The 13,988-nt window shown below is 41.3% G+C and overlaps 1 protein-coding gene across 1 annotated transcript in view; it reads right to left on the bottom strand.

The window, feature by feature from the left end:
• Positions 1-10,842, bottom strand: part of FAM83B (family with sequence similarity 83 member B) — an 81,643-nt gene extending 70,801 nt beyond the window's left edge. The window contains exon 1 of the mRNA XM_007186947.2: positions 10,577-10,842. The gene's annotated coding sequence lies outside the window, so the exon portion shown is untranslated. The remainder of the gene's footprint in view (positions 1-10,576) is intronic.
• Positions 10,843-13,988: the final 3,146 nt, after the last annotated feature.

A 13,988-nucleotide genomic window follows, 5' to 3' on the forward strand; every position in this document is an offset into this window, starting at 1 on the left:
TGCCAAAATGCTCCATCTCCGCCTGGTCCTGATCAATGTGTGTAACAAGCATTTGGACCAATAAATAGAAAAGCATTGATACAGTTTACAGAATTGAACAATAGCATATATATTAGATGCCAGAATCAATATTCAAAATGAATTCAAAATGATCTTAAGTAGTGAAATATAAATTTATTTAAATTTAATAAATCAACTGGATAGGATTAAGCTCAATAAAATAAATTTTAAAGTTTGAATTTACATTTAAAACTAGCTATACAAGTATAGGATGGAGGAGGGTTTGGGAGCAGATTACGTCATAAAGAATAGTTGAATAATTGGAATGTTTAGTCCAAAGAGAACACAAAGATAGGCATATTAGGGTAGTCTTTAATTACAAGAAATGGTTAAGCAGAATTATTTTAAAGGCAAATGACAAATCACAAGTTGGCTCAGTGACCCAGAGTGGGAAAGACGGCCCAGGATTTGACTTCTGCTCTGCCACATACTGGTTGTAAGAAAGACCTAGGTCTTCATTATTTCAGGGCTCCAAACCTCGTGTTCCTCACCAGGAAAACGGGTAAAATAACAGTACTGACAGCAAGCGTTTCTATAAAGACTAAATGAGATAAAAGCTTTACTCTATATCAGCCATAAAAACTGCTAAAAATGGTGAGGTAGTCATATAGGAAGGAGTTTTATTTAGTAATAAGGCTCTATTTTTCTCTTTCTTACTGAGAACCCTCTTTCTGTATGTAATCACACAGAGGACATATTTTTGGATAGAGTCCTATAATGTGTCACAAATTGGCTTCCCGGGGGACCCTTTGCTTTAAAATTTTAAGATGATATTTATTTTGCCTTCTGAAGAGACCTGGGATACCCACAAACCCGCGAACTTTGTTTGGAAGCAAGGAAGTGGTTAGGAAAGCGTTTCTTAGTCAGGTGTAACAAGGACCTGCCTACTATGCCCTGTCCTGGATTCTCCAGAGTCAGCCTTCACAGTTTAGCTTCATTTTTTTGAAGTTAAATAAACAACGTTATACACAAATGCAAAACAAATGAACAAAAAAACCAAGAAAGTCAGAAGGTGTCTCTAGTAGTTTTAATAGCAGGTAAAAATGCTTCTGTTATGATGCTATATGGACAACAAGCAGGTTACCAAACTACATAAGAGCAAAGTTATAACTAAAGAAAATTCATCCAAAACCAAAAGGAACACACACCTAAAAATGAGAGTGCTTGTCTTAGAGTGGAGGTTCTATGGGCGATGTCTTAAAACTTCTTTACACGTTTTTGTATTTGCCAGATGTGTATCAATGAATATGTATTGCTGGCACTGGGGAAAAAGAAAGTTGATAAAAGAAGTATCTCAACAGTTATTTTTGACTTTAGAATGTCCTCCTCTTTGTTTCAGTCATGTGCTAAGTTGACTGTAATAGGTAATTTAAAATGCTGCATATAATAATTATTAGACTCTGAAGTCTAATAATTATTACAAAGCAACACATGAAAAAGTACAAAATGTCCAGAAAATAAAGCTATGGTCACAGGGACCACAAAGAAAAAAATAAAATTAAAATAACTACATGTGGTTAACGAGGTCTTAGTAAGTAGCTCAGAGATGCACAGTGTCATCCCCAACTCTCAGGGGTCAGGACCAGAACCAGGGCAAGGAGTGCCACAGCACTCATGGCACCTGTTATCACATCTGATGCATCAATCAAAGGCCTTATTTGCTATACCTCCTTCACTAGACTAGGAGCTCTGGGATAGGGGAGACTCTCTGTTTAGCACACTCATTAATGCTCAGGATGGACATAATTGTTAAATAATAAGCTAATCACATACTGCCTTAATAACTCAAAGTAAGAGAATGAGAGTTAATTAAAGTATGATAGGTCAAAAAATGCCAAAGTATAAATTTTTTTATAAAATGATAATACCCATGCAGAACTTTTAAAGATTGAAGCAACTACTTGTTTATATTAACTAGAGGTTAATTTTTTCATAATACAAAATATTACCCATTTGTAAAGCACTTTTAAGAAAATAATTAGAAACCCAGTGACTGCTGTAAGTCATTAGATAAATCTAGAGATCTCTATCAAAAAATACAAACACTTATTTCAAATGAGCACTTTGTCAGGAGAATGGAGATGTTATCAAGTGTCACTTGGGGATTCTAACAAAAATTTTTCTGACTTACTTCACTCTATATGACAGACTCTAGGTCCATCCACCTCACTACAAATAACTCAATTTTGTTTCTTTTTATGGCTGAGTAATATTCCATTGTGTATATGTGCCACATCTTCTTAATCCATTCATCAGTCGATGGACACTTAGGTTGCTTCCATGACCTGGCTATTGTAAATAGTGCTGCAGTGAACACTGTGCTTCATGTCTCTTTTTGAACTATGGTTTTCTCAGGGTATATGCCCAGTAGTGGGATTGCTGGGTCATATGGTAGTTCTATTTTTAGTTTTTTAAGGAACCTCCATATTGTTCTCCATAGTGGCTGTATCAATTTACATTCCCACCAACAGTGCAAGAGGGTTCCCTTTTCTCCACACCCTCTCCAGCATTTATTCTTTGTAGATTTTTTGATGATGGCCATTCTGACAGGTGTGAGGTGATACCTCATTGTAGTTTTGATTTGCATTTCTCTAACGATTAGTGACGTTGAGCATCCTTTCATGTATTTATTGGCAATCTGTATATCTTCTCTGGAGAAATGTCTATTTAGGTCTTCTGCCCATTTTTGGATTGGGTTTTTGTTTTCTTGATATTGAGCTTCATGAGCTGCTTATATATTTGGGAGATTAATCCTTTGTCAGTTGCTTTGTTTGCAAATATTTTCTCCCATTCTGAGTGTTGTCTTTTGGTCTTGTTTATGGTTTCCTTTGTTGTGCAAAAGCTTTTAAGTTTCATTAGGTCCCATTTGCTTATTTTTGTTTTTATTTCCATTTCTCTAGGAGGTGGGTCAAAAAGGATCTTGCTGTGATTTATGTCATAGAGTGTTCTGCCTATGTTTTCCTCTAAGAGTTTTATAGTGTCTGGCCTTACATTTAGGGCTTTAATCCATTTTGAGTTTATTTTTGCATATGGTGTTAGGGAGTGTTCTAATTTCATTCTTTTACACGTAGCTGTCCTGATTTCCGAGCACCACTTATTGAAGAGGCTGTCTTTTCTCCATTGTATATTCTTGCCTCCTTTATCAAAGGTAAGGTGACCATATGTGTGTGGGTTTATCTCTGGGCTTTCTATCTTGTTCCATTGATCTATATTTCTGTTTTTGTGCCAGTACCCTACTCTCTTGATTACTGTAGCTTTGTAGTATGGTCTGAAGTCAGGGAGCCTGATTCTTCCAGCTCCATTTTTCTTTCTCAAGACTGCTTTGGCTATTCAGGATCTTTTGTGTTTCCATACAAATTGTGAAATTTTTTGTTCTAGTTCTGTGAAAAAATGCCGTTGGCAGTTTGATAGGGATTGCATTGAGTCTGTAGATTGCTTTGTGTAGTGTAGTCATTTTCACAGTGTTGATTCTTCCAATCCAAGAACATGGTATATCTCTCCATCTGTTTATATCATCTTTAATTTCAAAGTTTAAAGTCTTGTGTTTTTCAACGGAAATAGTGATACAAATTAGCTGTAAAGCATGACTCATTTCACCTCTGTTATTAATGTTAGTTCTATTATTAAATGGATTTATTTCAGCAGGAAGAAAGGATTCATTCTGTGTTTAAATGAATTATGATTACAGACATTTGGTATATCATTAAGGTGAAACTGGCATGGACTATATATTCCAGAGCAGCCTGGAGAAGTTTAAAAATCCACTTTTTTTTTTTTAACAACGTGATAAAACACAACAGTGTGAGGCTTCAGATTATCCAATAAATTATCCTGTTACAAAGCCAGATTATGGTTTCGAGGATTATGTAAATCTCTCCATTCTAAAGGTACGTAAAACTTGCACATGAGTCACTTGGTGGCCCTCTGGGTTATCAGACCGACTGGGGTGTCACAGGGCTTGTGCTCAAGTGACCCTTATTTTACTTAATAACCACCCCAAAGCAAGAGGAGTGAAGATGGCAATTCGGAAACGCCAGAGAGAAGATGTAAAATGCTTCCTTTGAGTGAAAAGGCGAAAGCTCTGTACTTTTCATCAGGAAAGAAAAAAAGGTGTGTGCTGAGGTTGCTGAGATCCACGGGCTTAGTCAGTACAAGACTAGCACTTTCTTCTAGATACCTTGAAATATTTACGAGAATGTGTCTACGTTACGAAGAAGCTAGAGCCATGTGGCTGACAGGGTCTTGGTGCTCCGGCTGGGTGTCAGGCCTGAACCTCTGAGGTGGGAGAGCCAAGTTCAGGACATTGGTCCAGCAGAGATCTCCCAGCCCCACGTAATATCAAATGGCAAAAGCTCTCTCAGAGATCTCCACCTCAACACTAAGATGAGCTCCACTCAAAGACCAGCAAGCTACAGTGCTAGATACCCTATGCCAAACAACTAGTAAGACAGGAACACAACCCCACCCAATAGCAGAGAGGCTGCCTAAAATCATAATAAGCTCACAGACACCCCAAAACACATCACCGGATGTGCTTAGCTAGCTATATCACAGTTGAAATAAAGTGATCCTCTTTTATTTTCTCCCAGAAATTCCCCCCAAAAAAATGTGATTGGAAAACTGGCCCATGCTAGTTCAGCCCTTTTACTGATTTCTCACTAAGCTTCTTCATTGGCTCCTCTAACTTGTTTATAAAACAACTGCACACATAGAAATTAATCAGGTCTAAATAAAGAAACACATTTTTTAAATGTGTAAAATGCTGCTGGATTTGTATAATGGACTCTAGGTCTTGTGGATTTCAGGGAAACAGTAACCTGAGTTCCCTGTGATCTCTCTTCATAACTGTGCTTTAATCTCTCTGACCGTGGTTCTAACCTGGGAAACTGTAATGACAAGCAACCCCTACAACAATGTACATTTTCAAGTGGAAAGACCCTGGCACTGTTCTGAAGGTGTGTTATCACTGGTTACATTAGCAAAAGCTATCTTCTCTGTGCTTCAGTTGTAACCATCCTCTGTACAAATCAAGAAAGTCATTCACATGGAAAGTATACAAAATAAACAACTATTGAGGGTGTCCCCCAGATAATGGTATTACTATGCTGTGATATTAAAATCAAAAGTAACAATTTGTTTATTTAATTCAAATCATTAATGATTTTATCAAGTCACTTACTCCACATGTGATTTGTGTACACACCTACTTAAGATGATCTAGGGCTCCTGTCCCAAATTTCTGGGGAATCATATTTGGGATCCAATGGCCTTGAATAGATTTTATGCTCTTTTCCCTTTAGGTTTCTTGTCCTAACTCTTCTACATACAAGATGCAACCTGCTAACTGGGAGTAAGTCTACTCTATAAACAAAACACGGGATTTAATATAGTTTGAAGACACTGTCTTAATAACAGGGCTCTGAATTAAGGCTTTGAGGATGTACCAGATGTGACTGATTTCTCAGGGAATACCTTTAGATGTGAGTGTACAAGAACTGGCCAATTGCACAAACAAATGCTTTTGTAATAAAGCACTTTTCATGTTACTTTCAATGTTCAGAGGCTGATGTTTTTTGCCTCACATTAATAGACATGGAAATTGTAGACATAGGCTATCATTTCAATTTTCTTTAGTATCATTTTTCTATTGAGATTTTAAAAAGAAAGATTCAATTATATGTATAAGTGGCCCCTTAGTTCTTTTGACCTGTGACTTTTTCTGCATTAGACACTGACACTCAAAGTAACTCTTCTGTGATAAATCCAGTCTTAATCCATCAACTAAGAAATATTTCAATTTACTGCCCAGTAAGGCTGTCAGCATGTCAATATGCAGTTTCAAAACATCGTTACCCTCTTTTTACTGTCTTATTTGCACTCTTATTTGAATATTTTATTCCAACCTGAACTTATAAGTTTTTGAAAAATAGATAATGAAAGTCTCCATGGTAGTGATAAAATGCTTATCTAATAAATGGAATATAATCAAGGCAAAGACGGAAATGATTGGATATGCCAAAGGAGACAAATCTTTAGTTTTAAACAGATGATCATTATACACCTGTTCCATTAGGAAGGAAAAGAACAAATTTTTAAATGCATAAAATGCTAGAAATGTATTGTTAAATATTGTATTTAACATTAAAGTGTAACTGGCAATTTTATTTATATTTTGGTTGTCAGAGAATAAAATTTCCCTTGTAATGTGTTTTTTTGATATAATTTGATTTTACAGATTTTTAGAAACATATAATGTACCAAAGTAGAGACCTGTACTGATGGAGATGACAGATGGAAATGAAGAAAGATAAATAAATAAATAGGTGAACAAATGGAGAAACAGACAAACAGAAGTAGGGAATGGGAGGGCTGGACAGAGAAAAGATGAAAGGTGAGGTAGCAAAAGAAGACAAGAGAAAGAATAAGATGGAGGAGCAAAGAAAGAAAGAGAAGATTGAGGAAAAGAAAGAAAAGGAAGAGGAGGAACGAGAAGGGACAAAGAGAGGCCAAAAAGGTTAAATGGACAGTAAGACTGGAAAGCAAAGGAACGGTTGAGACTGAAAAAAAACCCTGAAATCATTGGGAAACACTGTCAACAGTCCCTTACTCTAAAAACACCTTACCTTTTTTTCACTTTTCTCAAACCAATAATTCAGGAGTTACGTTTATTTGAGAAAAATACATTTTTTAAAAAACATCAGGAAACAGCTATTGAATGAGTCAGATGATACTGAGTATTTGGAGCAACGCGCTGTTTTGAAGTGAAGCCCTCATTGCTTGTGCATGTATATAAAAGACAGCCCAGACAGACATCCCACGGTGAACGACTCTATTACAGCCATTGAGGTGGAAGATGCCACTTTTTAGTGCTCTGAAAACTGCCTATTCTTCCCCAAGTGAGTAATGCTTATACAATCTGAGAAGCAACGTGATAATAAATAGAGAACTAAAACCCTTTGAAATGAAAGTTGGACAATAGAAGTGGAAATAACGAGATTCCAGTGATACCTTGGGGAGACCTTAGTTAACACTATTTTATGGTACCCTCATTTAAAAGCAATCACAGAGAATTTCAGAGCACAATGGGATACACCAGTGATCATGTATCCAAGCCCTTTCACACCAGTGAAAAACTTGAGAGGTTGAGAGAATTTAAATACTCCGTCCAAAATCACCAGTAACTCAGGTCTGCTAATGTTCAATTTCACAAATGATTAATGAACATATACAATATCTGCTGAGATCTTCACAGTATGAAGGAAATACTAAGTAAAGGGACCTGATCCATTAATATCTGTTTGTACTTATTAGGTTCCTAACTGTGAGCTTCCTGAGATCCAAGAACAGGATCTTGTTACCCTTACATTCCCGGAGTAGAACACATTGCTTGGTGCATAATTGTCAATATATATATGTTGAATGAATGGATAGGGCACAACAGCACAAAGTTATAACCTTTACACAACATGACTGCACAGCTTTTGTATAAACTCTTTAAAATAGGCCACTGCCTACTGGCTGTCATTTATATACATGCACATGGAGGTTACACCAGATCCTATGCCAGTACCTATGTCAGAGGCTGACCACTACCACCACCTTACCTTCCCCAAGGATGGGCAGAGTCTACAAATTATTTGACACATATCTCAAAAGATAAATGGCACATGCCTTTTGGGGAACATCTGTGCTCACTCCAAAGGACAGTGTAAAAATAAAACAAAATACAAACTGGGTAGTAATTAGATGTCCCCCGAGGAAAAGTTCTGCATATTAAGCCATGATCATGTGACTCAAGCACTTTGCAATGTAGATGTGTCCAATGGGTGAATATCCCTTATATTGGTATCATCTCTCCAACCCAGGCTCATCTTCCTCAAAGCATCACAGCTACTCAAAACATCTTTTACCTCCCTGATCCCCCGCCCCTACCTCCTACGCATGCTAGCATCCTGACTCCTTAAAAACCCTCCTTCCCAAATGGAAGCCAACTTGCTCCCATTCAAGTTCACCTCCACACATACCCTTTCTACTGGAGCCCACCATCCCCCCCCAACCCCGTCCTGTGTCAGCTGCCCACAGTACTCATCTCCCATGATTGGCAATGCCAATCCCCATGGGTTCCCGACTCTACCTTGTGGGCTGGGATAGGTACCGCAAACAGTGCCAAAGCCCACTGGCCCACCTCAGGAGGAAGGAAGAGTCATCTGAAGGCTCCAGAAAATTTTCTCAGAGAAATTGGTGGTCAGTGGATTTAATTCTTGATGGAGCTTAGGTGCTATTTGTATAAAAGTTAACCCATGGAACCCCTAAAATCCATCATTTAGAATTCTGTTTCCATGGTGATGGGGGTTGCGGAGTGTATTCTGATTTTCAAATGATAAATTCACCAACAAAGTTCTAAAATACACTTCACTTTCAAATTAGATATAATTAAGTAATCAAAAGGACATTTTTAACACTGTGTTTAACAGACGCTGTGAAATTGTGAAACATCCCTGGGACACACATACTCGGCAAGTTACAGGAGACACATGAACTTACCTAACTAGCTAAACAAGGGCAACTTGTAACTTTACAAATAATTAGTTAAATTAAGCTAAGTGTGGGGCCTGTTCAAAAGGTCTCCTCCAACCAGATTTACATTACAGAAGAGGCCTGATTTACTGGAATCACATTTTCACTGCAAGATTCACAGGGCCCTGTTACATCCTGGAAACTCACAGGTGTATAATGTAATGGAACCGGAAGCAAGAAGGTGAGTTGTTTCTGTTCAGTTAAGTCATGGTCAAGAAAAGCTCCACCATAAACTGTAAGGGGTCTGCTAGCAGGAGGGGATGTACTAGAAAGAATAACCATCCCCCAAAAGTTTAGTCAGTTACAGTTAAAGTAACAATCTCCAGAGAGTAACCACAAAAAACATCACTGAGTCAGCAGCAAGAGGTGTGGTTTGTCTCCATGTACGCAACCCCTTTCAGCAGTTGTTCAATGGGTGATACTTCCCACAATACATTCTGAGCGTCTGGGGTCTAAAACCTGCCAGCTTGAAAGGCAGGATCCACCCAGCCCCTCAGGCAGGCTCTGCAGGGTGCCGCCAGCATCCTTCACAGGCATGTACACCACGTGTGCCGTAAGCTCAAAAGCAAGGGGTGAAATTTGGACTGGATGGCGTGGGGGCCTCTATCATGCTAGGAACTGCAGGAAGACAGGGAGAAATCAAACAGAACCAAGACCCGCCTCACCCCCACCCCATCCGGATCCACGCCACTCTTGTTCTTTTGTTATTTTGGAAAACCAAAAAGACCAGCTTCCTCTTCTGAGCCCCTTTCATCCCTGTTCCCTTTCGTATTTCTTGTCAGGACTGATTCAGCCTCAGTCATGGATTTCCCTGGGGCTCCAGCCTGTGTTTGGGATGAGAAAGGGAAAGAGGGGAGGTGCCTGCTGGTAACCTAGCATTATGTCTATCAAGTGGGAATCTGGAAAGGAGCTGCTGGATATCAGCGTCTGGCCTTGACTGCTGGCTACCAGCCCCACTCTTTCCTAGTGTTCTGGCCTCCTTAGCTCTAATCTCCACTGCTGGGGCTGAGACGCTATAATTTATAAGCACATCCCTCCGGGCACAGTCTCCATGCGGTCCTGTGTTCCCAAATCTCCAGTCTCTTCCCTATAAAGCACCACTGTCTCTTCACATACCCGTGATTCCAGCTACTAACATACATACCTTATCTTCCTCTTCACCCCACCCCCCACCCCGGCCATATAGGTAATAATTCTCCCAACACGACACAAAGAACAGACCTAAAGTCTCCATGTGACTTTCCAGGAGCAATCCCCTCTCCTTTTAAGGCCACCACCACCCCGGAGCAGTGGTTCTTAAAATCTGATAGGAACCAGAATGACCGGGCGAGCTAATCAAGGTCACAGACCCAGGCTCAGGGGAACTAAAGTTTGAAAAGCACAAGTCTGGATTAATCTGAGAGCAGAAGTGGGATAGGACACAAATAGGAGAGTGTGTCAAGGTACAAACTTTTATTTTCCCTTTTGAGTTCTGTTCCCCACGCTGGGTCTAAAGGACACCCACGCCCTGTGCAGCCGCGGTCCCCACCTTTTCCCAAGCTCCCCTCCTCCATCCAGCCGCCTTCCTCCCAAGGAGGCCTCCAGGACTCTCCCCACCGCCGACCCCAGAGCCAAGAGGAAAATGATCCAAAGAACACCGCGAGCGGGGCCTGTCCCTCGGGCACCGGAACCCAGCTCGCCTGAGACTGAACTTTTCAAACTTCCACAAGACTGAACTTTTCAAACTTCCCAACTCACTCTTACCCACACGCTAACGAAAGAAAAGCAGATAAAAGCAGGAGGCTGAACTCTGCACGCCGGCGACTGTCCGATCCCGCGCGCGCTCCCCGGGGAGGTTCGCGCCCTCCTCCTGGCCGGCCCCGGGCTGGCCGCGGTCCCCACCCCTGTGGCCCCCCGCCCGCCGGGGAGGGGAAGGGAGGGGAGCCAGGACCCCACTTACCGCCGGGAGCGTCCCGAGCCGCGCGCAGCCGCGCCCGCGCCAAAGGTTTGCGTCCCAGGAAGCGGAGGTGCGGAGTCACCTGCGCGTCAGGCGCGTAGGGCAGCTCGGTCCTGCCCGGGCCGCGCCTCCCGGGCCCAGGTGCCGAGCCAGCGAGGGCGGGGTGGGGACGGGCTGCAACAGGTCCCAAGCCGGGTCGCACCGAAGCCCGCGCAGCCAGCCAGCGCCCCGGAACCTGTCTAACTCAGACCTCCAACCCTCGGCCCTCAAAATAGAAAGCCTTTCTTTCCTGTCCGCCCTCGGGGCTACCAGCAACTACAAGTCGCGACATACCGGCCGGGCGAGCAGAACCCGGAGGGCGGCAGCGCTCACCTGGGCAGGGGGTGGGCTCACGGAGCAGCATTCAGCTCCCATCCCCCGTGCGTCCCGGGCTCAGGAATGCGCGGGGGCGGGAGGGCGGCAGGGTGAGAGCCGGGGTGGTACCACCCCCAGGGAGCGGATGGACTCAGCTTCAGGGAGATAATTCCCATCCGCGGCCCGCAATGCAGACCCTACCCCACCGCCCGAGTGTGTCCGGGCTTGGAGGAGAGCAGGAAGTGGAAAGGTGGAAGACACACTGCGTGTGAATTTATCTTTTTGTAAGAAAGAATTTTAAGTATCATCAAAGATGTGGGACTGACTTTGCATTGTCTTGATTACTGATTTGGATGAAAGGAATACCTGCACGAAAAGCAGGTCACTAGGTGGATGCTATGGAGCAATGTTATGGACATAGAGATACTATCATTGGGTTTTAATATAAAATAACTGCAGCAATTAATGAAATTAATTTTATATTTTTTCTTCTACATCTCAGTAAATCTGTCTCGAGTGTTTTTTTTTTAATTTTATTTATTTATTTATTTATTTATTTTTGGCTGTGCTGGGTCTTCGGTTCGTGCGAGGGCTTTCTCTAGTTGCGGCAAGTGGGGGCCACTCTTCATCGCGGTGCGGGGACCGCTCTTCATCGCGGTGCGCGGGCCTTTCACTATCGCGGCCCCTCCCGTTGCGGGGCACAGGCTCCAGACGCGCAGGCTCAGCAATGTGGCTCACGGGCCCAGCTGTTCCGTGGCATGTGGGATCTTCCCAGACCAGGGCTCGAACCCGTGTCTCCTGCATTAGCAGGCAGATTCTCAACCACTGCGCCACCAGGGAAGCCCTCGAGTGTTTTTAATAATTGTATAATCACGTCGTCTTCAAGATCTAGTCATTTGCAGCAAATGTTAAAAATGCAGCCTAGTAGGGAAAGAATGAAACTTAGGAAAAATAGGCGTATTTTAAACTTCTGGCATGATGTGTCAATTATCATAAGCTGGAATTGACTTTTTAAATGACTTTTATGGCTATTCTGCCCTGAATAAAACACTTGAGGAAAATGCTAAACTGTTGAGATTTGAATTAAGTCCTGACTGATGAGTAGACACAGGAGAATGAAATGTACATATTCTAGATGTTGAAACAGAGCAAAGGACAAAGGTGGAAAGTAAAAGTAAGTTCCAGCACATCACAAAGCTAAATTTCCAGATTGTGGTATCTGCGACTTGAAGTTTCTTCAACGGCATGTGCAGAATATTCTTGTTTTACACATTTAACTTCTTTCTTCTGTTTCTGCTAATTTCCATGTCTCACCTTTTAATATTTTTGCAATTCTGGTCTTCATTTTTGGCATGAAATCTTCTGACTCACTCAATCCATGTTCTCTGTGTGGATCTTCATTTGCTGGTGTTCAAAAATAATGCTGCATTAAAAGAACAATATTTATGAGCATTTCGAAACTATGTTCATAAATATATGCTTATCCTATTTAAAAAACAACAAGAACATTTAGACTAAAATTAAAAGGGGCCCGTGGGAAGTTGAATTTTATTAACATATGCATTCGTGCATAAATCAAGTGCAATCTATATCTACTAAAATGTTAATTATTCAAAGCAAAAGAGAGGAAAGTATCAGTAGAGAGGAAGAATCCATTAAGGGCGCTATGCTAAGGGCTTTCCATCCTTAGTGGGATGAGAGAATGTATAAAATTGACCTGACACCTTAAGTATCCTGCAAGCTAGGTGAGGAGAGAGGATGCATGTACAGGAAAGGGAGCTACTAGCACAAGGCAGTAGAACTTTAAGTGGAAAGGCTCTGTGTGCTTTACAGGTAAGAGGAAGAAATGATTACCTGCTTAGATTACTGGGGAATGCTGACAGAATAGAAATGTTGGAGTTTGAATTGGGTCCTGACTGACGAGCAGACTTGGCAGAAGATGGAAGTTGACATATAACTAGATGTTGCAATCGCAGACGAAAGTTTAGAGGTGAGAAAGTAAAAGCGAGTTCTGGGACCCTACACAGCAATAGCCACATGTGGCCATGGGTGTGGCAGGGCTGCACTGGAAGGTAAGTTTAGGAATAAAGTTTAGAGATATTTCCTCAGCCACAGAATGATGTCAGTGTTATTTACTGCCTAGGATTGGTGTAAGAATTATGAATTAGAAATAGTACGTGTAAAACCCTTACCATAGCACTGATATGTGATACTAAGTGGCCACTATTATTATACTTGGGCTCAGATTGTGAAGAGCCCTGATTGCAAAGCTGCAAAGCACAGACTTGGTATTGACTGATGGTGAAATAATGACGAATCTAACAGTTGATGCCCTTTAGGATAAATTCTAGGGTGTGAGGAAGAGAGGCTAGGCCAGCTGTAGTGTAAAAAGGGTGACAAGGGTAGCAGCAGTGACAACAGAGAGACCAATTTGACAGCCAATGAGACTGAAAATCAATATAATTTGGGGTCAGAGTGGATGTGGAAGTTCAAGCGTTTGAAATAAGAAATAACTGGAGCTGCTAAAAGTTATCAGTGGAGGGAAGGAAAGGAACTAGCCATGTATGTGAAAAGTAGGCAGAGGCAGGAACAGGGCCACGTGGAATTTATTTCTGAGATGTTGGGGACCTCTCTAAGTCTATAGGCACTCAGGGAAAGATTGTGGAAAGGAAATAGCAAAGGATAGAAAGAATAGTGGTAAGGATCAAGAGCCAGATAGTGTGGGAAAGCACACATAACCCTCAGTCTTTCCATATGAAAACTGTGCCTAATACATTCTCACCTCTATGATTTTTTTAAACAGATAGGTTCGATTGAAAACAGGAACTAAAAGTAGAATTTTACAAATAATACTTTTACTAAAAAGATGAGTGAGAAGATGGCATGCTTGACTAAGAGGCTCCCAAGACAATATTTATTGATCAGACAGCAAGTCCATCTTCATTGCTTCTTTACTCCATTTGACAAAATTTAGACTGAAGTCCAAGAACAAAATAGTGGCAATGTTAAATTACACTCAACAGATCTTGATCTATCTCCCACATTGAGTTCACATGCACAA

The sequence above is a fragment of the Balaenoptera acutorostrata genome, chromosome 10 (genome assembly GCF_949987535.1).
Source record: "Balaenoptera acutorostrata chromosome 10, mBalAcu1.1, whole genome shotgun sequence".
NCBI lineage: Eukaryota > Metazoa > Chordata > Mammalia > Artiodactyla > Balaenopteridae > Balaenoptera > Balaenoptera acutorostrata.